General features: G+C 39.1%; 1 protein-coding gene across 6 annotated transcripts in view; it reads left to right on the top strand.

The window, feature by feature from the left end:
* Positions 1–24,735, top strand: part of Scai (suppressor of cancer cell invasion) — a 168,044-nt gene that overhangs the window by 6,506 nt on the left and 136,803 nt on the right. Inside the window, exons 3-4 of one of the 6 annotated variants that reach the window (XM_071600952.1) lie at positions 4,500–4,570; positions 6,662–6,738. The exons of 3 other annotated variants lie outside the window; for them this stretch is intronic. The gene's annotated coding sequence lies outside the window, so the exon portion shown is untranslated. Of the gene's footprint in view, positions 1–4,499; positions 4,571–6,657; positions 6,739–24,735 lie in introns of all 6 variants that reach the window. 2 more of the 6 variants (XM_071600951.1, XM_071600953.1) reach the window with 2 other exon arrangements.

The following is a 24,735-nucleotide window of genomic DNA, read 5'->3' as shown; positions in this document are numbered from 1 at the left end:
GTGAGCTGCATTGAACCAGGGGTATTTGAAGAAAGATTTGAAGAAGTGTGGTGTCAACCAAGCAGGGGTTCTCAACTAAAGGAGCTTTTACCCTTTAAGGGGTGTTTGACATTAGAGGCATTTGGGGCCTCTGCTGGTTAGAGGAATGCTGCTGAATGCCTACAATGCACAGGACAGCCTCCTAGTCCCAGAACTACCCAGCTCAAAATGTCGTTGGTGCTGAAGTTGAGCAATCCTGATCTAGAGTCTGAATCTCAGTGCTCCCAAATACTAACTTTGGGCTCTTGGACCAAGTATCTAACCTCTGAACCTATTTGTTTTTCAGCAAAATGAAGATAGTCGTAGCATCTCTGTGGTAGATTATTATTCTCCTTTAAATATACACTCCAGGTGCAGAGAGCTGTGTGTTTTCTTTACTGTAGCATTCCAGCTTTCACACAAAATAGGTACTCGACCACTCTTGGCTGGATGATTCAGTGAACTAATGTGTGCCAAGTGCATGGTGTAATTACCTGACACACAGGAGAGACTCAGTAAGCCATGACTGTGACCATCATTCATTTAAATATTTTTATTTTGCTTTTTCTTCAGTTTTTGAAAAAAAATCAGCTTTACTGAGGTATTTACACATGATAAAGTTCCCCATTTTTAAGTTCACAGTTGAGTGAGTTTTGACAGATGTGTGTGGTTGTGTGACTGTCCACTGCTATCATGACATAGAATATGAGCCACAATCCCAACCCACATGTTTAAATTGTAAAGTAGTTGCTAAATTGTTTTTCAAAGTTATGTTCCCACCTGCACTGTGTGAGTCCCTTTCTTTAATGTCTTCACCAATATTTGGTATTGTTAATTTTTCTTCTTTTGGGGGGGTACCAGGGATTGAACTCAGGGGTACTCAACCACTGAGCCACATCGCCAGCCCTATTTTGTATTTTATTTAGAGACAGGGTCTCACTGAGTTGCTTAGAGCCTTGCCATTGCTGAGGCTGGCTTTGAACTTGTGATCCTCCTGCCTCAGCCTCTCGAGCCACTGGGATTACAGGCGTGCACCATGCCTGACATATTTTTTCCTTTTTACAGAGCTTTATTTTGGAATAATTGGAATATAATAAGATGCATACTTTTAAAGTGTACAATTTGATAAATTTTGAACCCTTGATACCATCACCATTATTTTCCATTCTGTGGTTGTATAGTGGTGCATATCATTGTGGTTTTAATTTCCTTTTTCCTTGATGACTAATGATGTTCAGTATCTTTGCATGGGCTAATTTTCCATTCATATAACCTTCTGTGAAACATCCAAGTCTTTTGCCCATGTTTTATCAGTTTTTTTTTTTTTTTTTTGTCTTCCTTATTGGTCAAAAGTGTTTTCTGTGTATTCTGGAAACAATTTTAAAATCAGGTATATATTTTACAGTTATTTTCTCCCATCTATAGCTTGTTCGCCTTTTAATTTTTTTTTCACAGTATATTGAGGAGTTTTTAGCTTGAAGAATAGGTTGAGGGCTGGGGTTGTGGCTCAGCAGTAGAGCGCTTGCCTAGCACGTGTGAGGCACTGGGTTCGATCCTCAGCACCACATAAAAATAAATAAATAAAGGTATTGTGTCCATCTATAACTAAAAAAAGAAAAATTAAAAAGAAATAGGTTTGAGGACTGGGATTGTGGCTTAGTGGATAAAACAAAGGTATTGTGTGCAACTACAACTAAAAAAAATAAATAGGTTGAATGGGAATGCTTTGAATTGAGGCAGCAGATATAGAGCAAGAACAAGTTTGGGAGGGTGAATATGAATTTATTTGGGCTATCTTGAGTGAAGAGTGTGTCAGTGAACCATCTCTATGCAGGCAGGTAAAAATAGGAGCCTTTTGCCCAGAAGAAGTCATCAGCAAACACTTGGTGATCCAAGTTATGAAAATGAACCAAATAACCTGGAGAGGGCATGTTGAGTGAAATATAAAGAAACAGAATGTTGTAGTAACATTGTGTGGAAATAGCTGGGTGTGTTTGCACACGCCTGTAATCCCAGCAGCTCGGGAGGCTGAAGTAGGAGGATCACAAGTTTGAGGCCAGTTTCAGCAAGTTAGTGAGGCCCTAAGCAACTTAGTGAGACCCTGTATCAAAAAATGAAAAGGGGCTGGGGATGTAGCTCAGTGGCACAGTGCCCCTGCATTCAATTCCGTTTTGTACCAAAACAGAAACTCTGTGGAAATAGAACAAACTGTTTTCTCTTTCTCTGCAGTATTATCTCTCTGCAGGGTCTTTGTGCTGGAAATTGACCTTAGGGCTAGACGGGTAGTGTAATCTCTAGGAGATAGATCTCTGTGCTCTGTTAGGAAACTGAGATTCTGGAGGGACTTAAATGGAAAATTGGGAGAATGTTTTTAAGGATACACTAAAACACAGGACTCTCCTCTGCTTCTTTGTGCTAGAGTGCGCCTCGGCAGCATCCCTGCAGCCAATGCAGTGGTTTTGTTGGAGCTGTTTCTTGTAGTATATGTTAGTGAAAACCTAGGGCATGGTGCCAGATTCAGTTCTGTGAAAGCATATTCTGCAGAAGCCAAGATGGCATGGTCAGTATGTAGCATTTTCATGGCAATATTTAAGAATGAAACCTAGAAAAGTCAAGCAGTGATGTCACAGATGTTCAAGGTCTCCCTAGAGGGTGGAGTGCCCCAATAGCCAGAAGGTTAAGCAAGCTAGTGCCCAAGGCTTCACTTCCACTTTTATGTAAGTGTAGGTGTAAATTTCAAGTAGAGAATACTACCTGCATGAACCTGAATTGTTCTTCATCCAGCTGTAATAACTGTGGACTTAATCCTATTTCATCTTTACACTCTCTGTTTCACCTGAAGCATATTCCATACATTACCTTATTCATCTGTAAAGATTTCAGCATTTATTGTTGAAAGGTAAGAAATCTTTTATTTAAATTTTTTTTTTTTTTTGGGTGGTACTGTGGTTTAACCTAGAGGAGCTGTACCAATGAACTACATACCCAGTCCTTTTTTTTTTTTAATTGTAGATGGTGGACACAATACCTTTATTTATTTATTTATTTATATCTGGTGTTGAGGATCAAACCTAGTGCCTCATGTGTGCTAGGCAAGCACTCTATTGCTGAGCCACAGCCCAAGGCCCCTGGCCAGTTTTAAAAAATATTTTTATTCAAACAGGATCCAGATAATGTTGGTAATTTAAAATTAGTTGATTAGGTATTAAGCCTTTTTTTTTTCTTTTTTAGTTACTGAGGATTGAACCCGGGGCCTTGTGCATGCTAGGCAAGTGTTCTGCTCCACCACTGACCCATGTCCCCAGCCTTTTATTAAGCTTTTTAAAAAAACATTTATTTTTTAGTTGTATTTGGACACAATACCTTTATTTTAAGTGGTGCTGAGGATCAAACCCAGGGCCTCTCACGTGCTAGGTGACCGCTCTACCTTTGAGCCACAACCTCAGCCCTAAATCTTTATAAATCTACAGGATTTCCAGTCCTCTTTTTCTGTTAGTTTGTTTAAGAGAGCATGTTTGTTATTAAGAATGTCCCACAGTCTGAATTTTTAATTTTTTAAAAAGTTGAAGTATAATTTACACTTGATAAATTCAACTATTTTAACATGTAGACCTGTAAATGTTAACAAATGCAGTTGCATAAGGACAACTGTAATTATAGTATAGAGCAGTTCCATCTCTCTCCAAAATTCCCTCTGTACCCTTGACCACTTGGCAAGTACTAACCAGTTTTTCTAGTTTGAATCTTATAGACCTTATTCCCAGGGGATCATTTAGCATGTTTTTCTGTATTTCCTTTGTGTCTTATAAACTGTTGGTTAGAGCTAGTTCTACAGACTTGATGAAATTCAAATTTTTTTTTTTTTTTGGAAAGAATATATCATAGGAGTGGTGTGCACCTCAATTAAGACTCTTTTCTTTTTTCATATTAGGAATATATAGTGTCTAGACTTATTTCATTTGGCATTGCAGATGGGGATCATCTAATTCTTTCATTCCTTCTTCATTATTATCTGGAATACTTTCTAGAAAAATACATTTTTCTTGTTAACTTAATTTTTTAAAAAATTTCATTATTTATTTTTTTGGTGCTGGAGATTGAACCCATGGCCTTTCACATGCAAAGCAGGTGCTCTTGTGATCCTCCTCCTTCAGCCTCCTGAGTTGCTGGGATTGCAGGTGTGTGCACTCATAGCTGGCAAAAAATCTTAATATTTTGATGGAATAGTTTTTTGGAGCTTACTTTGAAACCCCCAAAATTCCTTGTTTGTAAAATATATCCCTAGTTTAGTACATTAATTGACCATATATATAACAAGCAGAAATCTTAGTTTAAAAAATCAGGTAACCAGGAAATGTACAATATTTTATTTCCTTTAAGTGAAATTAAATCCAATCCCATTCTCTCCAACTCCCCAATTCCAGCAAACTGATGAGAAATTCAGTCTCAGTGATTAATAATGGGCAACCACTTCTCCTTAGGAATCTGAGAGGCTTAGGAGGAGCCAGGAGAAGGGTAGAAGATGAGTGTTCAGTCCATTTGGCTGTGTCCAGTAAGTATGTCATCTAAGAAGATGTGAGTCTTTGTACTTTGGTGCTTGATGGTTGTGGCCACCCTCAGGTGTGAGATCCGTGGGATTCTGGAGTCTGGGTTTCGGCTTTCCTTAGTACAGCATGTGCCCATTTTCCTGGAAGGATTTGCCTTGTATCTACAGCACTGCCTGGAAATGAGGTTGCAAGGCCCCTTCTTTGAAGGGTCCCTAAGATTTTCTTCCCTTTCCAGTTAAATCACTCCCTTTTCCTTCTTGTTTCTACCTTTCTCCCCTCAAAGACACTCATCCTTCCACCCTTTCCTCAGCATACTCCTCAAGGAGATCACATTTTCAGAAAACAAACACAAACCTCCCTTGAGGAAGCAAATAGGAGGACTCTTGGGGACTGGGGACTACAATGAGAATAAACACCCACTGATGCCTCCATAACTTATCCAGTGACCTTCTTCCCCCTCCTTAATTCTTTGGGTCTCTGGTGGTGATTTTTTTAAAGATCTATACATAAATTCTTCGATTTTACTTTCTTTAAAAAGTGAAGCTTAATTCTCCCCTTGAATGTGGACTGACTTGGTGACTTCTAGAGAATACGACACAGCAGAGCTATGAGACGCACTTCCTAGTTTGGAGTTTAAAAAAAAAAAAAGATTGTTTTCCACCTTGAGGTCCCCCTCCCCCTTCTCTTTCTCTGTCTCTCTCTTCATTTGCATTCCCTCCCTCCCTCCCTCCCTCCCTCCCTCCCTCCCTCCGTGTGTGTGTGTGTGTGTGTGTGTGTGTGTGTGTGTGTGTGTGTCTGTCTCTCTCTCTCTCTCTCTCTCTCTCTCCACTCTCAACTTGCTCTGGGGAAGGCCCACTACCATTATGTGAAGCAGCTCTGGAGAGGAGGAAACCAGGCACCCAGGGGAGGGCCATGTGGTGAGGAAGTGAGGCCTGCCAACAGCCACAAGAGTGAGCGTGGATCTTCTGCAGTTTGCTGGCAGCCTTGTGAGTGGCTCACACCAGCAAACTTGGAAGGGGATCCCCTTAATCTGGTTGAGCCTGGAGATGTCTGTAGTTCTGGCCAGAAGTTTGACTCATTGTCCTGGCTTCAGAAGGCTGAGTTATGTGAGCTTGAGATTTTCCTTGGAGAGTCTCCTTTTTCCTAGTACTGTACCCAAGGGACCCAGTATCTTAAGTTTTCTCTCATTCTGGGTAGGCCTCTCATGGGCAGAGAGAGAGAGAGAGCGCTAGCACGTGTATGTGCACAGGAGAGTAAGAGCAAGAGCTTATGTGTGTTTTGGAAGCAGGTATCTTTTGATTCCAGGCACTGAAGTTTCAGGCAGTGATGTGTGCCTGTCCTAAAACTGAGCAAATGAACCATTTGCCTTCACTTCACAGACATTGCCCTCCCTGCTCTCTTGCCTCATATTGGGAGGTAGTCCCCTGCTTGGGTTTGTCACCAGGTTTTAAACTCTCGTCATCCTTTTCTTGACAGTCTAGGAGTAGTTGTAACATAAGTCAAATCAGACTTGTAAAGTCCAGGAAACTGTGGTGGTAAATTTTATGTTTCAACATGACTGGGCCATAGGGTACCCAGATATTTGGTCAAATGTTGTTCAAGGTGTTTTGTGGATGAGGCTAACATTTGAATCAGAAGATTGAGTAAATAAGATTGGCCTCCTTCATGTGCATGAGACTTATTTAATCATTTGAAGACCTGACCAGAGCAAAAAGACTAAGTAAGACAACTCCTCCCACTTAACTCCTTGTGATGGGACATTGGTCTTTTCCCAACTTTGGGCTCAAACCAAAATTTTGGCTCTTTAACCAGAACTTATTCCATTGGCTTTCCTGGGCCTCAGGCCTTCAGACTTGTTCTAGAACAACACCATTGGTTTTCCTAAGTCTCTAGTTTACTAACTGCTGATCTTAGGACTTTTCAACCCCATAATTACATTAATCAATTCCTTATAATAAATCTCTTTTGGTTCTGTTTCTCTGGAGAACCGACTAATACACAAGCCTAGTTGTTTTTGTTGTTGTTGTTACTGCCAGGGGCATTTTACCACTGGGGTACATCTCTAGTCCTTTTTAAATTTTTTTGTTTTGAGATAGGGTCTCACTAAATTACTGATGCTGGCCTTGAACTTGTGATCCTCCTGTCTCAGCCTCCCAAGTTGCTTGGATTACAGGTATGTACCACCACACCTGGCCATAAGCCTAGTCTTTTATGGCCTTGCTTTCTGTTTGATTCCAAGTTTTCCAGAGTATTTCCAAACCTGTCAGCGCTTCCATGTTACTAGCTTTGTGATCTATTCTGATATGTCATCTTTACCACAAGCTAAGCAAAAGGAGAGGGACTCAGATTTTCATGAACTTGGCAGCTGTTTGGGAAACATTTCCCTCTAGGGCAAGGCACCACTCTCTGCATTCTTTCTTTTCTTTTTAATTATTTATTTATTTATTGAGAGAGAGAGGGAGGGAGGGAGAATTTTAATATTTATTTTTTAGTTTTCGGCAGACACAACATCTTTGTTTGTATGTGGTGCTGAGGATCGAACCCGGGCTGCACGCATGCCAGGCGAGCGGGCTACTGCTTGAGCCACATCCCCAGCCCACTTTCTTTTCTTTTAATATTTTTATTAGTTGTTGATGTACCTTTATTTTATTTATTTACATGCAGTGCTGAGGATCGAACCCAGTACCCCACACATGCTAGGCAAGTGCTCTACCACTGAGCCATAACCCTAGCCCACCACTCTGTGCATTCTTATTGGGTTTCTTTCCTCCTAAGTCCTCCCTTTATGTGTTCCACAGGCTTTGAAAGCATTTGTGCCTGTGTTTTAGTTACTTTCTGTCACTGTAATAGATACCTGAGATAATCAACTTACACAGAGGGAAAAGGGCCAGGTGTGGTGGTGCATGCTTGTGGACTGAGGAGGCTAAGGCAGGAGGATTACAACTTCAAGGGCCTCACTAAGTTGCTGAGACTGTCTTTGAACTTGCGAATCCTCCTGCCTCAGCCTCCTGAGCCGCTGGGATTACAGGTGTGTGCCACCAGCCTGGCTAGAATTTTTTTTTTTTCTTTAAATTATTTTTAAGTTGTTGATGGACCTTTATTTATTTGTATGTGGTGCTGAGAATCAAACCCAGTGACTCATACATGCTAGGCAAGTGCTCTACCCCTGAGCCACAACCCTAGCCCCCCTGGCTAGAATTTGCATTTTGAAAAGAGGTCCTTGCTTTTGAAAACACTGGGAACCACTGGACTGAATGGTCTCTGGAGCCATGTTTTGCTATAGTTTATAAAAAGAGGACTGGAGCTTCAGCCTGGAGCCTGTGTAAGAACTCGTTTATAGAGCAGGTAGCACCCATGCTGGTGAAATCTCCAGAGCTGACAGTTCCTGTCACTCCTGTGCTCGTCTACATGCTCAAGGGGTTTGGTTCATGTCTTCCCAACATCTGTTATATAATCTGTTGTCTCTCTGTCTGTAAACCCTACTTTGAAACAGGATGCAGATACCTTAGCTTTTCCTTTACCTTAAGGAAATTTAATGTTTTTATTTTTTTTAAGTAACTATTTTTTTAAGTTGTTGGTGGACCTTTATTTAATTTATTTATTTATATGTGGTGCTGAGAATTGAACCCAGTGCCTCACACATGCTAGACAAGTGTACTACCTCTGAGCCACAACCCCAGCCCTGATGTTATTTCATTTTAAAAGGTTGTTACCATTACTAACAACAGAAAATCAAATGAACGAATAAAAATTTGCTTGTTTTAGAATTTTATTAAAGATAAGAGGTTTTCCTGATCTTCATTGAAATTTAAATGAGGACATCTGTTTTCTGATAGTGGCTAGAACTAAGTGGTGTCAAAAGGTTCATCCAACTTAATGTTTAATTTTTAGTGGGAATTTATGTATTTCCTTTATTACTCTTTATTTAAAGTATATAATTTTTAGTTGTTGGTGGACACAATACCTTTATTTTATTTTTGTGTGGTACTGGAGGATTGAACCCAGTGCCTCATGCATGCCAGGCCAGCTCTTTACCACTGAGTCACAATTCCAGCCTGTCTTTTATTTATTTTTGTTCTTTTTATTTATTTTTTTGTGTGGTGTTGGGGACTGAACACCAGGGCACTCCCCACTGAGCTACATCCCCAGTCCTTTTTAAGTTTTTAGTTTTGAGACCAGAACTCACCAAATTGCCAAGGCTGGCCTTGAACTTGATGATCTTTTGGCCTTAACCCCCTACCCCCCAATCATTGGGATTACAGGAATGTACCACTCTGCCCAGCCTTATTACTTTGATTCTGGGGAATTATTTACTTTTTCTTCTCTTTTTCTCTATTACAGTTGGACTGTGAAGATAGTTACTAGTAGGCAATTGGATTAATTTAGTTACAGGGGAGCAGAAACTCCAGGTTATTGTCTTCCATCTCTTTGCCCTTTGCTGCTGCTGCTTCTTTTTTTTTTGGGGGGGGGGTGCGCCAGGGATTGAACTCAGGGGCACTCAACCACTGAGCCACATCCCAGCCCTATTTTGTATTTTATTTAGAGACAGGGTCTCACTGAGTTGCTTAGCACCTTGTCATTGCTGAGGCTAGCTTTGAACTCCCAATCCTTCTGCCTCAGCCTCCCTAGCCGCTGGGATTACAGGCGAGTGCCACCATGCCCGGCTTTGCCCTTTGCCTTTAAATGAAAAACCTACTTAATAAAAACCAATAAATACTGTTAACAAAAGGTCAGCTTTGGTATATTCTGACCTACAATCGTTCCGTTGGTATGACAGATTGTATTACCCAAGGATGTCTATAGCAGTGTCTTTCAATCTACATGTTTTACTTAAAATGTGACTTTGACACTGTTCCCCATCTCATGAAGACTCTTTCCATCATTCAGGCCTTCATAACTGTTTCCACTAATGACATGTTAGTGGCTCCAATAATGCTATGTGATTTGGGGGCTGAGTCATAAAAATGCCATGTACTTCTGCCTGTTTCTCTTGGTACACTTGCTTCTGGAACCAGCTAGCATGCTGTGGTGTGAGGAACCCAAGCAGTCCTGAGAGGCCCGGATGGGAGACAAACTGAAAGCTTCTGTCCCTTAGCCCCATGAAGCTCCCAGCTGACATCCAGCATCTGCCTGCCAGGCACATGCATAAGCTTCTTAAAATCAGATCCCACTCCTCCAGATCCCCATGAAAGTGCCCCGTGGGTGCCATGGAGAGCAGAGATGCACTGTCCCTGCCACATCCTACCCAAAATGCAGACTCAGGAGCACAGTAAAAGACTGCTTTAAGCCACTAAGTTGTATAGCAGTAGATAATTGGATTGATATTCTGTTTGTCAGAATGTTGAGATCACTCTGTGTATCAGACTGCTTTAACCCTAAAAACAAGATGTGTTTCTACCTTCAGGAGCGTTGTTAGTTTTCTGAGAGGAAAAATGGATTTGATGTCCTCTTCCCTTATTTTATTTACTTACCTATTTCAGTACTGGGGATTGAACCCAGGAGTACTCTGCCACTGAGCTACATCCCCAGCCCTTTTTATTTTGTGTTTTGAGACAGGTTCTCACTGTGTTGCTTGAGCTGACCTTGAATTTGTGATTCTTCTGCCACATACTTCTGAGTTGCCAGAATTACAGTTGTGTGCCACTGTACCTGATTTCTTCCCTTTATTGATTATTATTACCTCATTGATTTGCATTTTTCATATTATATTTTGAATTGTTTACTAAAGAAAGTACAAATTGGGCAATAACACCCATGTCCAGCTAACTCCATTATTGTGTTCTAATTTAGAAGGTTATGTGTATCTTAATAGTAAGCAGTGACTTTGGATTGATTCAGGCCAGGTGTGTAGCTTTGTAAGGCAATATCCTCTTTGTAAATCAGCTTCTTGTGAAGCAATGATATCTACTTCCTAGATGATCTGTGAGTGTAAAGTGTTTAGATAGTTCCTCCCACAAGATGCTGACTGTTCATTTCTACTTCTAGTCACCACTACTACTGCTGCTCCTCCTAGTGTGGGTGTTATTATTTTTGGACTAGGAAGGGAGAAGGAGAATCAGCAGAAAGGGTGCAATCTGAAATGGATTACACCCCCAGAATGAACAGCACTCCCAAGAACTTCTGCACAGGGGGATGCTGGGAAGGCTAAAGGGACTGAGGAATTAAAATAGGCGTGTTTTAGATTTCTCCAGGATTAAAGATTCTCTGAAGAAGTGAAGACTAAAATGACTCTTTGGGAGAAAAGATTAGGAAGGAGGTAATGGAGAGATTTCTAAACAAGAGTGGGGTGGACTGATGTTTGTTATGGGACCTCTTTATAGTGTTAGTATCAGGGATTTACTGATAGATTAGGCAGTGATACTGCAAGTTATTACTTGTAATTATTTTAAATGAAATATAATATACAAAAAGTATGTATGACATGTACAGTTTAAAGAATGATAATAAACCTCTTGTTCCCATTGGTCAACTTAAAAAATAATATATTTTCAATACTCGGAAGTCCTGATGTTCTTTTCTGTGGCATTCACCATTATTTTCATTACCTTGCATTTAAAAAGTTGGACATGGTGGTAAATGTGTATAGTGCTAGCTACTTGGAAGACTGAGGCAGGAGAACAGAGTTTGAGGCAAGTCTGGGCAATTAAGCAAGACCCTGTCTCAAAAAAAAAAAAAAAAGCGCGGGGTGGGGGGCGCATACTGATGGTGTTGCTTAGTGGTAAAGTGCCTATGTAGCATGCGTGAGGCTCAGGTTCCATCCCCAGTACCAGAAAAATAATTTAAAGAAGACGATGGGGGCTAGGGTTGTAGCTCAGTGGTAGAGCCCTTGCCTGGCATGTGTGAGGGCCTGGGTTCGATCCTCAGCACCACATATGCATAAACAAATAAAGTTAAAAATCGATTGACAACTACAAAATATTAAAAAAAAAAAAAAAAGATGATGATGCCAGGTGTAGTGGTGCATGCCTATAATCCCAGAAGTTTAGGAGGCTGAGGCAGGAGGATCATAACTTCAAGGCCAGCCTCAGCAACTTAGTGAGACTGTGCCTCAAAATAAAAAATAAAAAGGGATGGGGATGTGGCTCAGTGGTAAAATACCTCTGGGTTCAATCACCAGTCTACCCCTCACCCTGCTAAAAATTTAAAAGGCACGGGCATGGTGGCTCATGCAGCCCTGGGTTCAATCCCCAGTACCAAAAAAAAATTAGGTGACTTTACATATGGGACATAATTGCAAATATATTAAAAATGATATGGATATAACTGTAAATATATTTTTTGGTTTTAAATTTGTTAAATTTTAGGGCTGGGGATGTGGCTTAGTGGTAGAGTGCTTGCCTAGCATGCATGAGGCATTCGGTTTGATCCTCAGCACCACATAAAAATAAAATAAAGATATTGTGTCCACCTAAAACTAACTAAATAAATAAATATAAATTTGTTAAACTTTATATTTCTTCCGTTCTCTTCATTCATTATTAGTAGTTTGAGATTCATTCATGTTGGTGCATATAGATGTGTTTCATTAATTCTCTGTTTACTTGAGTGTTTTACAATTGGTCCATTCTTCTACATGTGGGCAGTTGATTTGTTTCTAAAACACCAACAGTGCATTCAGAAACATTTTAAAAGTACATCTGATATATACATATGCAAGAGTTGTTTTAGGCTATTTATCTTAAGAGTTTCTGGATCATACAAAATGAGCATTGTCAAGTAAATTTTGACAGCTTTCTAAAGTGGTGGTACCAATTTACATTCCTTTCAGCTATTTCTGTCAAGGTTCCAGTTTCTAGAGCCAACATTTGATATTTAAAAATTTTAACCATTACAGTAGGTATATAGTATACGTGTGGTTTGTTAAAAAATTATTTAATTCTTTAATAACCACAATTAATAATGGTGTGTGTGTTGGACTGTACGCTTGCTGTCACACCTTGAAATCATATTGGGTTCACCTCATTTTTTGTACTATATGATTGTCACATGAGATAAATATTTTTTATACTGTGGATTGAACCAAGGGGTACTTTGCAACTGAGCTACATCCCCAGTCCATTTTTAATTTTGAGATAGGGTCTTGCTCTGTTGTTGAAACTGAACTTGAACTTGCTATCCTTCTGCCTCAGCTTGCTGAGTCCCTGAGATTACAGGTATGTACCACTCGTCTAGCTTTTTTTTTTTTTTAAACTAGCAGCCACTGAAAAATAAGCTTTGCAAAGATAAGATAGAAGTAAAAGGAATGTAGAGTTAACATAAAAACTGAATTACCTGTACTTTGTATATTATCCTATAGATGTCACTGTATTCCCCTAAAAATTTAAAAATATTTGTCAATATGATTGTCAGTTTGATGTGGTGCCATGAGGTGCCTGAGCACACACTGTGGAAACCATGACCTTGGAATCATGATTACCTTCAGAGAGTGGAATTTGGGGTAATTGTTATTTCTTTCTTTATGCTCTCTGGATTTATCATTTCTTTTTAAATGAACATAGAACACAAGATATCATAAAAATATGATTGTATGTACTTCTAAATTTTTTTTTTAACAAAAATTGATACTTTATTCCACTTTAAAAAAAAATTCCAGGCCTGGGGATGTGGCTCAAGTGGTAGCACGCTCGCCTGGCCTGCATGCGGCCCGGGTTTGATCCTCAGCACCACATACAAACAAAGATGTTGTGTCCGCCGATAACTAAAAAATAAATATTAAAATTCTCTCTCACACACTCTCTCTCTCTCTCTTTAAAAAAAAAAAAAAATTCCTTGTCTAGGGCTGGGGCTGTAGCTTAGTGGCAGAGTGCTTGCCTAGCATGTGTGAGGCACTGGATTCAATCTTTAGCACCACATAAAAATAAATAAAGGCATGCTGTCCATCTACAACTACAAAAATTTTTTTTTTTTTTTTTGTCTAATATCCTTTTGGTACTCCACCCGGGGTACTGCATTACATGTAATTATATTTTCTTGAGTTTCTCTTGATAGTGACAATTTCTTAGACTTTTCTTACTTTTGATAGTTTTGAGGAATATTTTGTAGAATGTCTCTCAGTTGGGATTTGTCTGGTATTCTTATGATTCGACTTGAGTTATAGTTTTTTTTAATATTGTTTAGTTGTCAGTGGATCTTTATTTTTTATTTATTTGTATGCAGTTCTGAGAATCGAACCCCATGCCTCACACATGCTAGACAAGCGCTCTAACACAGAGCCACAACCCCAGCCCCTTAAGTTATGGACTTTTAGGGAGAAAGACCACAGAGGTGAAGTACCATTCCTATCATATGATATCAAAGGTACCTGCTGTGTACATGATTTATGACAGTTGATGTTAATGTTGATGACATGGTTGAGATGGGGTTGTCAGATTTCTTTCCTGTGAACTTGGTAGAAGTCACTGTGTACAGTCCACATTGACAGTTGTATTCCACTTCCTTGAAGGCAAAGTATTAGCAGAAATTAATTTCAGTTCTTCATATTTAATTATGTATTTTTATAATTGGACTCATGGATATTCATTTTATATTTTTGGTTATAATCCAGAAGTGCTTTATTTATTTTGTTGCTCTAATAGCTCGAGCTTTGACCATTGAAGAAGCCTTTCAGTTAGTTGCTATGTCCTTTTGGCATGCAGCAACCATTATAGGTTGATTTTGTTTTAAGCACCAACTTACTTTCTGACACTATAGGATCATCTGGTATATTTCTTGCCTCAGTCCTGGATGCAGACATTTCTCTGAAGATTCTTGCTTCTTTTTACTGGAGAATCGTAATAGAAGCCGAGATCTGGAGCACAATGTGTGGTGTTTTTTTTTTTCTTTTTTTTTTTGGTACTGGGGATTGGACCCAGGGGCATTTAATCACTGAGCCACATCCTCAGCCCACTTTTAAATTTTATTTTGAGACAGGGTCTTGCTGATTTGCTTAGGGGCTTGTTAAACTGCTGAGGCTGGCTTTGAACTCTCTGTCTCTATCCTCTTGCCTCAGCCTTCTAAACTGCTGGGATTACAGGCATGCACCACCATGCCTGGTTCACAATATGGTTTTGATTTCTGTTAGTTTGATGATGAATGAAGTCATCCACCATTGTATGTGTTTATTGGTTGTTTGTATAGCCTGTTTGTCATGTGACAAGCCTGTTCAGGACCTACGCAGCATTGAGTAGTTTTTGTTGTGTTGTTTTGGTTTTGGTACCAGGAATTGAACCCAGGGGTGCTTAACCAGTGAGACACATCCCAAGCCCTTTTAGTTTTTATTTTTGAGACAGAGTCTTGCTAAGTTGCTTAGGATCTCACTAAGTTGCTGAGGCTGGACTTGAACTTGACATCCTGTTTCAGCTTCCTGAGCTGCTGGGATTACAGGCATGAGCAGGGCACCCAGCTGCATTGACTCCATGTCTTATAAAACCTAAAATATTTACTATCTGCATGTTATAGAAAAATATGTGTATTCCTATAATATTTTTAATGTCAATATTTTTTGAGATGGGTCTCACTGAATTGCTGAGGCTAGCTTCAAACTCAAATCCTCTTGTCTTCAACCTCCCAAGTAGCTGGGATTATGGGTGTGTATCACCACACCTGGCTTCTGGATTGTTGTGACTGGTGTTCATTCTTTCATTTCCTGGCTTCTTAGCATGCCTGTTAATCTTTGCTTCAATGCCAGACACTGTAGGGGTATGGATACTTATTTTTTTTTTCTTTCCTATTAATCTTGAGATTTTCCCTGGGATATAGTTAAATCATGTTGAATGTTTTGGTCCTCTCAGGTAATACTTTTAAGCTTTGTTAGGTGGAACCAGAGCATCACTGAGAGCTGTCATCACTAGGGCTTATCATTTTGTACTCTTCTGACAAGACCCTTGCTAATTAACTTTACCTGAAATGGCAAGGTTTCCCAAGTGTGGCTGGTGGGAACAGGTATGGTTATTGGCTCTGAGTGAGCTTCAGACTGTTCAATCGAAACAGGCTGCTGTTCTACCCTTGGTAGTGTTCTTTCATACATGAGCTGATCAGTACTTGACTCTATGCAGCTGTCCAGCGTCTTCCTCTGTGCAGCCTTCTCCTCTGTGATACTCTGCCCTCTGATCCTTAGCTGCGTTGGACTTTCAGTTCCGTCTCTTCAACTCAGGGCATCACTTGGGCTCTGCCTGGTTCCCTGGCCCATGCCACACCCTGAAAGAACTCTAAGGAAGTGAACTGAGGCAATTGTTCCTCGGTTTTGTCCCCAGAGATCTTTGTTCCTTGTTGTCTCTTATCCAGTGTCTTGAAAACCATTTAGTCTACTTCATAAGCTTTCTTTTAGCTGTTTGAGGTTCCTGTTACTACATCTTGGCCAGAAGTTGAAGTCCTTGGATCTTTTTAAAAATCCTGAAAGAGTATTTAATTGTATCAGATGCTTTTTCTGTGTCTCTTGAGATGATTATGATTTTATTCCTCCTTTTTATTCTTGCTGATGTATTGATTTTTTTCTCCTACTTTTAAACCAATCTTGCATTTCTGGAATAAACCCTAATCACTTTTGACATGATCCTTTTCTATATGTTGCTGGATTTAATTTGGTAATATATATTTGAGAATTTTTGTATATATGTTCATGTTCATTATGACTTTTATTCAGATTTTGACTTCAAGATTATTCTTTTTTGTGATGGTGGGATTGAACCCATGGCTTTGTGCAAGCTCTAACTTAATTCAAATATCTATTTAACAGTATGCTTCAGATAATACAATGTTTTATTCTTGTACAAGAGCATCAAAGCTTAGAAAACAGATTGGGAAGGTTTTTACTTTTTCTTTAGAAAAATTTCTCTAATACTGATTTTTTTCTTTCTTATGGTTAGACACATTTTCTTTTTCATTTGGAAAGCTGTTTAATAGATAGAGGATATTCAAATTTTCCATTTGCTTTTGTTTCAGTTTTCATTAGCTATGCTTTTCTAGGAAGAAAAATGATCTGTTCAAGGTCATACATTTTATAATGAACAAACCTTTCCAGAAGGTACTTTTACAACTATGTAATGCCACAATAGTATATATGTTTAAATTTGTATATTCTTCATCCTCTTCACCAGAACATAAACCAGCAGGCAGGTTCTATATCTGGTAAAATGTTGTATTATCTGAAGCATAGTGCTAAATAGATATTTGAATTAAATTAGAGCATACATGGGATTATATTGAAGTTTTTTTTTGTGGTGCCAGGAATTGAACTAGGGCCTTGTGCATGTAAGGCAAGCACTCTACCAACTGAGCTATATCCTCAGCCCTATATTGAGGCTTTATAAGGAGAAACTTTGACCTACGTACTTGCGTCAGTTTATTTGGGCTTCATCAGTCTTTAAATGTACTTTTTGCCTCTTCAGCCATGGTTACTATTGATTAGGGAAAGACATGTTGGAGTGTGTATTGAATAATAAGGTGGGGCTGAGCCAGGCGTAGTGGTGCACACCTGTAATCCAGCAACTTGGGAGGCTGCAGCAGGAGGATTGCAAGTTTAAAGCCAGCCTCAGCAAGTAATGAGGCCCTTAGCAACTTAGTGAGGCACTTTCTCAAAATAAAATAAATAGATAAATAAGTTAAAAGGGCTATAACTCAGTGGTAAAGTGCCCCTGGGTTCAATCCCTTGTATCCCCCCCCCCAATTAAATAAGTAAATAAGGTGGGACTAGTGAATTGGAAGTATGGTTCATAAATTTTGGAAATACCATTTATATTATTTCTTTTTAAAAATTTTTTTTTCTAGTTGTAGATGGACACAATATCTTTATTTATTTTTTTGTGGTGCTAAGGATCAAACCCAGGGCCTCATGCATGAGAGACAAGAGTTCTACCACTGAGCTACACCCCCAGCCCTATATTATTTATTTTGTAGATTGTATTTAATTTTATTTTTAATTTGTAAGGCATAGTATAATGAATATCTTCCCATAATTCTAGGGCAAGTAAAAGAAAAACAACTCACGTTCAGACAGAATATGATTTACCAAAACCATTTCTTATTTCTATTTATGAGAGATTGTAATTCGAATTGAATCCATCTGTTCTGGAAATTTCAATAAATATGTTAACATTTTAGTACCATAAAATATGTTCATCTTGTTTTACAAAATTTAGTTTAAAATTCACATTTTAAGGAAGAATGTGGGTTTGAGTTGTGAGGGTTCAGTTGAAGGTCTGTTTCTGCAAAGTATGTAGGTGGTTTGTTGCCAAAGGAAATATTACCCAGCAGCAGTTCACATGCGCCAAGAGGGGCAGAGAAGTCTCATGGTAGAAATTGTGTAGAGGAGCTGTCAAATTAGATTCCCGAGGACGTCAGACAGGAATAAACATACAATGCTGTTGGGCAAATCTATTGGAAATGTATCTTACAATGCTTATATTTTTTATCATGCTTTTATGTTGATTAGTTAGTTACACTTATGTAATTTAAACCAAAATTCCACAAATTTTCTAAGAGCATATTGGCTAAATATTGACTTTTAAAATATGTTTTTCCAGAAGGTGCTTATCCTCTGAAATTAAGGTTTGGAAATTTATGAGGAGAGGGGTTTTAAGTTCTTGGGGATAAAATATAGTATTTAAACAATTTTCTTTTTTTGTCAAAATGGACGTATAGGAAACATGTATAAGCAATTATGCCAGAGCATCTGTGGTTCCCTTTATTTCTGGATGCTGCATATTGAGATGCACTATGCAGAATTTAGGGACTTTGAGCCTGAAGCCCTTTCAGAGAACATCTATTTGAATTTTTTTATTTTGTGGGGAAGAGAAATGATACTAGGTACTGTTAAAGTACAGATGACTTGCTCGGTGGCTGAGGGAATAGAAGTGGATAGAGAAATAGAGCCTTTCCTTAATTATTATTTCAATAGTGAGTTATTTGAATTTCAGTGGTGTATAATGGCCTCGGTTTTCTCAGCACCCACTGACTTCTGAAAGTTGATGCATCTGTGTACCACCGAAGTAAAAACCATCAAGCCCTTTTGAAGGCCATTATTATTCAGGAAAGAAACAGTTTGACACTTTAAATAAATTAAGAATGGTTTTAGGTTCTCAGAATTTAGAGGTTACTGTTAAATTATTTAATTTAAGCCTGCTGGGCTGTTTCTACATTGGTGACCTATTCCCTCCATCTTCTGCTTAGTGAAGTTCAGTAAAAACCACTAAATTAAATACTTTACAGAGGTGAGCTTTATGTTATGCGAATCATATCTTCATTAACATGTTATAGATAAGTCCTAGGTGTTATGGATAGCTTACTTAAATAAGCAATAAAAGGTTATTTTGTGATAAAATATGAATTGGAGTCACATAGCAATTTACCACTTCCATATCAAATGATGACTGAGATGCAGCTGGGAAAAAAAATTGCAGATTCTCCAGCAAATTCAAAGTTAAACCTGGTGTTACAAAGTTGCCAAAAATGTTATGGCCCAGCATAACATTTTTGTTGTTTAGTCTTGATTTTGGGGCATGGGCCATTTTAGTTAACCACTGAACGTTATCCCTGGCCCTTTTTTAAATATTTTATTTAGAGACAGGGTCTCATTGAGTTGCTTAGGGCCTCACTAAGTTGCTGAGGCTGAACTCAAAATCCTTCTGCCTCAACCTCCTGAGCCATTGGGTTAACAGGTGTGTACCACCTCGCCCAGATGTAATTTCTTCTTCTTTTTTTAAGTATTTATTTTTTAGTTATAAGTGGACACAATATCTTCATTTTATTTTTATGTGGTGCTGAGGATCGAACCCAGTGCCTCATGCATGGTAGGCAAGCGCTTTACCTCTGAGCCCCAGCCCCAGCCCCTGTAATTTCTTCTTATCTTATCATAGGTTTAGTTTTTCTTATGTACTTATCCAGTTCAAGCTATCCAGGGCTAGTCTGGCAGATCCACAGAGATCCAGGCTCCTTCTGTCTTCTTTGCTCTGCTGTCACTTGATTTGACCAGGGGTTTATGTTATTTGAAGTGATACTAAAACCCTCCTAACTTGGAGAAGATTCAAGCTCAAGTGGTTAATTTTGACTTAGGGCCAATTAATATCTTGTATCAGAACTAGCCAATAACTTCTTGAAGAATATTATCTTAAGGTGATTTTAGTTTATGCTTTAACAGTGCAAAGAGTTCCCCACTGCGCCAGTTAAACTTGCTCTCAGAAATCTCTTTATTTTGCAGCATTTGTGGATTTTTTGTTTTCCTTTAGTGTGTTGAGATACAGCAAAGATGATCTGACAGGCAGAATTAGACTAAAATGTGTTGGGGAATTATGAAGTGTTTGGATTCTAAAGCTGAGAGCTTACATGAAATAATGGCAGGAGCAAAGCTGTAGCCTTTAAAGTGTCACTGACTTATGATGCATTCATGCCTCTGCTCCATTAAGATGTGGAGTTTACTTATAAAATCTAGTTACAGCCACATGACATGTATATGTATACTGGATACTGCTTTGTCATTTTCCCAGTTACTTTTGGGAGATGGGTTTTAATATAGTGGGAAGAATTGTTGTGATGTGAGCTCTGTGTGCTTTGAACTAGAATGATTTTGTTCTCTTGTCAACTTGAAGAGTCCAATCAAATCACTTTCCAGGTGACTGGCTTTATTTTTGGTGTGTAGTTTTTAAGTGTGATTTTTGCTTGTAATGATTCTGTTAGGATGTATCTAACCAACTATATGGGAAGGTGTAGCTATATGAAGCATAAAATTAGATGTGCTTCCTTCCTTTGGCTCAGAATCTAAATTTAGTAGGCAAGAATCTCCTTTCCTAGATATCATTAAAAATAGAAGATACCCATCTGTCTGGAATGGGTTAGATTGAATTTTGCCTGCAGGCTCAGAAATGAAGTATGTAACCATGGCTTCAGCCTAGCCCTAGGATTCTTAGAAAAACAGTTTTTCTTTAATACGGAGGCTAAGAGTATACAGTTTACAAAGTTGACCTTAAATTGTTCTTTGAATTTGTGAAATTAAGAAAGACCTAAGAGAATTGAATTTTGAAGAGAAATTAAAAAGATGAAATCATGTCACTTAAGAAAATAATTCATTTTGGAATCAAATGTAGCCTCAATCCTAGATTTATAATTTATGTAAGAAAGTTACTTAACCTCTCTGAGACTGCAATTTCATTTCTATGGTTAGGCTAGTAAGGCCTACTTCATTGGGTCCTGAAGGAGTAAATTAATGAATTAATATTTATAAAATTTTAAAATACTTCTTCAGTGCCTGGCATATTGAAGGCATTTTTGGTGCTGTTAATAATTTTTGGTTCCTTTCATTAAAAAATTTGCCAACTGCTGGTCCTGGTAGGCACGTCTATAATTCCAGCAACTTGGGAGACTGAGGCAAGAGGATCTCAAGTTCAAGGGCAGCCTCAGCAACTTAGTGAGGCCCTAAGCAACACAGTAAGACCCTATTTCAAAAGGGGTTGTAGCTCACTGGTAAACCGCCTCTGAGTTCAATCTTCAGTACAAAAAAAAAAGGAGGGGGGGCAGAATATATAATATGATTGTAGAGATAAACAAAGAATTCCTAGGAGTATTTGTAGTCATGGAAATCATGACTTTTAGAGGACTAAAAATCATCCCCCAAAGAACTACTTATTTTCAGTGAAGGCAAAAGAAACAGGGAAACAAACTGAGAGAAAGCCATCAGTGAGAGGAAGAGAGAACTTGGAGGTTAATGTTACGGAATTCAAGGAATAAATTTCTTACCAGATCTCATGTAATTTCTTTAGTTTATTCAAAATGCAATGTCACATAATGGAAGGATCCTGAAGAAACTATTGAACAAGGCAGGTAGGAGGTTTTGATCTTTGAGAGAAGAAATATCTGTAGACTAGATTTTATCAGGCAGAGAATTAGATGTGAGGAAAAATGGAGGCCATGATGTTAGCTAGATCCTCATGAAAGTTTAGTTGTTGCCTTAATCCATTTGGTGCTGTTGTAACAGAATCCCTGAGACAGGGTAATGTATAATGAACAGAATTTTTTAAAATACTTTTTTTAGCTGTAGATGGACATAATATCTTTATTTTTATGTGGTGCTAAGGATTGAACCCAGGGCCTCATGCATTCAAGGCAAGCTCTCTACCACTGAGCTACAACCACAGCCTGAACAGAAAATTTTTTTTCAAAGTTTTGGAGGATGTGAAGGCCAGGCTTAAGGTATTGGCATCTGCAAGGACTTTCTTGCTATTTCATTCCATGGCGGAAGGCAGAAGGGCAGGAAAGAGAGAAAGGGATGAAGGGAGAGCAGAAGAATAAGCATTCCTACCTAATATATACACATGCACTCTTAGCCTCAAACTTTTTTTATAGTTTACATTATTCCATTCTTGAGGGTGGAACCCTCATGACCTAAACATCTCCCATTAGGCTCCACCTCCCCATGCATTGGGGATTAAGCTTCCAGTACATACTTTTTGGAGGACTCATTCAAACCTTAGCAGATTTAAGAGATAACTTAAAGCACAAGAGAAAGTATTTGAGTTTGTTTTGTTTAGGAAAGGGAAAAATTAGCATGTTGGGAGCTAGAGGGAGAAATTAATCCTTCTTAGCAGAGAATGATCTGCAGGTTGTGGTATGAGGCAAGCAGAAATAGTCTCCAAGGCACTGGTTGGGGCTGAGAGAACCAGCTGTTCTTTTGGAGAAGAGGAGGAATGAGGAAAATAACTCAATTTGAGGCTAGAGGGCAAAATGAGGAAGTTCATGTTTAATGGCCTCTATTTAAATAGAGAAGTAGATAATGAACTTATTGAAATAATTAGGATAGATTGAACAGATCCTTTTCTACTGCTGAGTAAGTTAAAATCAACTTATAAATAAAGGAATGTTGGCTAGGCACTGGTGGTGTGTCACTTGCCAGTAATCCCAGCGACTTTGGAGGCTGAGACAGGAGAATCAGAAGTTCAAGATCTACCTTGGCAAAGTGGTGAGACACTGTCTCAAAACAACATTTAAAAAACCCTGAGGCGGGGCTGGGGTTGTGGCTCAGTGGTAGAGCGCTCGCCTAGCATGCATGAGGCACTGGGTTCGATCCTCAGCACCACATAAATAAAACAAAGATATTGTGTCCACCTAAACTTAAAAAAAAAAATTAAAAAAAATAAAAAATAAAAAACCCTGAGGGTGGGGGGTGGTATGGAAGACTGGGATTGTGGCTCAGCAGTAGAGTGCATACCTAGTGCGTGTGAGGTGCTGGGTTCTATCCTTAGCACTACCTATGAATACATAAAAAAAATATTGTGTCCACCTACAAGAAAAAAAAAAAGAAAAGACCTGGGGGTGTACCTCAGGAGTGGAGTGCCTTTGAGTTCATTCCCTCAATCCCCAGCAAAAAACACACACACACACACACACAAGAATATTATTCATTTCCTATAGAAACACATGTTGTAACATTAGACCAGTGATTCTCAAGTGGGGACAGTTTTGTTCCCCAGAAGACATTTAGTGTCTAGAGACACTTTTGGTAGTCATGGTGGGGAAAAACTACTAGCATCTAGGGTGTAGAGGCCAGGGGTGCTGCTAACTGTCTTGCAACGCACAAGACAGCTTCCCACATCAAAGAATGGCTGTGTCCCAGATGTTGGTAGTATTTGGACTGAGATCCTTGCTCTAGACTAGATTGCCCTTAAGCAAAAGCCAAGTAGTTTGAGTAACAGCTCAATATACTTCCTCTTTTTTTTTTTTTTTTTTTTTTTTTACCCGGGATTGAACTCAGGGAGACTCAACCACTGAGCCACATCCCCAGCCCTATTTTGTATTTTATTTAGAGACAGGGTTCTCACTAAGTTGCTTAGTGCCTCACTTTTGCTGAGGCTGGCTTTGAATTTGTGATCCTCCTGCCTGAGCCTTCCAAGCCATTGGGATTACAGATGTTATCATCCCGCCCAGTCCGATACACTTCCTCTTTGAAAGTCACAGTTATGTATTAGTCTGAAGTTACTCAGGAGAAAGTCTCAGCTGTCCAGCTGTCTGCCCGCTCTCTCCCATCAAAGCGGGCAGCCCTGAGGAAAGCATTTAGGAGCGGGCACACGTTTATCCCTTTGCCAGCCGCTTCTCACCATTCATCTTTGTACTTTTTTTTTTTTTTAATGTTTTTTTAGTTGTAGATGGACACAGTACATTTATTTTAGTTATTTATTTTTATGCAGTGCTGAGGATTGAACCCAGTGCCTCACACATGCCAGTTGAGAGCTCTACCAATGAGCCACAACCCCAACACTATACTTTTAGTTTTGAGCACAATGCCTAGCACATTTTGTTGAACTGAATTATGGTTTTATGTATTTATTTTTTTGGCAAGGGATTGAACCTAGGGGTGCTTAAACCTTGAGCCACATCCCCAGCAGTTGTTTATATTTTATTTAGAGCAGGGTCTCACTGAGTTGCTTAGAGCCTCCATAAGTTGCTGAGGCTGGCTTTGAAATTGTAGTCATTCTGCCTCAGCCTCTTGAGCCACTGGGATTACAGGTGTATGCCACTGTGCCTAGCTCTGAATTATGGTTTTAAGTTTAAGTTTTGTTTTATTTTATCAGATTCATTTGTGACATAATTTTGTTCACAGTTGAGCATATAGTATTTTTAAAGATAATTATTAGGAGGCAATGCTTACCATAGGCTGCCAGCTCCCAATGTTGTAACTCTCGCCCATGCCCTTCCCCTGCACTCTGGACTACTCAGCTGCCCAGTAGCTTCTCAAGACTTCACACATTCAAAGTGGGACTCCTGACAATCCCTGCAGTCCTCTACCCATCCCAGAGAGTGACTGTTGCATCCCTCTAGTAGCTCAGACCTGAGGCCTTGGAGTCATTCTTTACTTTTTCTTATATCTACCAGCAGCCCATTAGCAAATCTCCTATCTGCCTCTATCAAATATTGAGAGGTTGGCCATTTCCCACTCTCCCTCTGCTACCATCAGCGGTAGTTCCTGGGTGGCTAGAGTAGCCCCCAGCCTGGCTTCCCTGCTTCTGTCCTTTCAGCACTGTAATCAGCAGGATTCTTTTCAAATGTTCTTCATATCATGTTGTCCCCTCTTTCCTTTGCATAGGAGCTGAAGTCCTTTCTTTCTTTTTTTTTTTTTTTAATGTTTATTTTTTAGTTTTCGGAGGACACAACATCTTTGTTTGTATGTGGTGCTGAGGATCAAACCCAGGCCGCACGCATGCCAGGCGAG

This window comes from Marmota flaviventris, chromosome 13 (assembly GCF_047511675.1).
Source record: "Marmota flaviventris isolate mMarFla1 chromosome 13, mMarFla1.hap1, whole genome shotgun sequence".
Lineage (NCBI taxonomy): Eukaryota > Metazoa > Chordata > Mammalia > Rodentia > Sciuridae > Marmota > Marmota flaviventris.
Note: the sequence above shows the minus strand (reverse complement) of the source record. Positions and strands in the feature narration are given on the sequence as shown.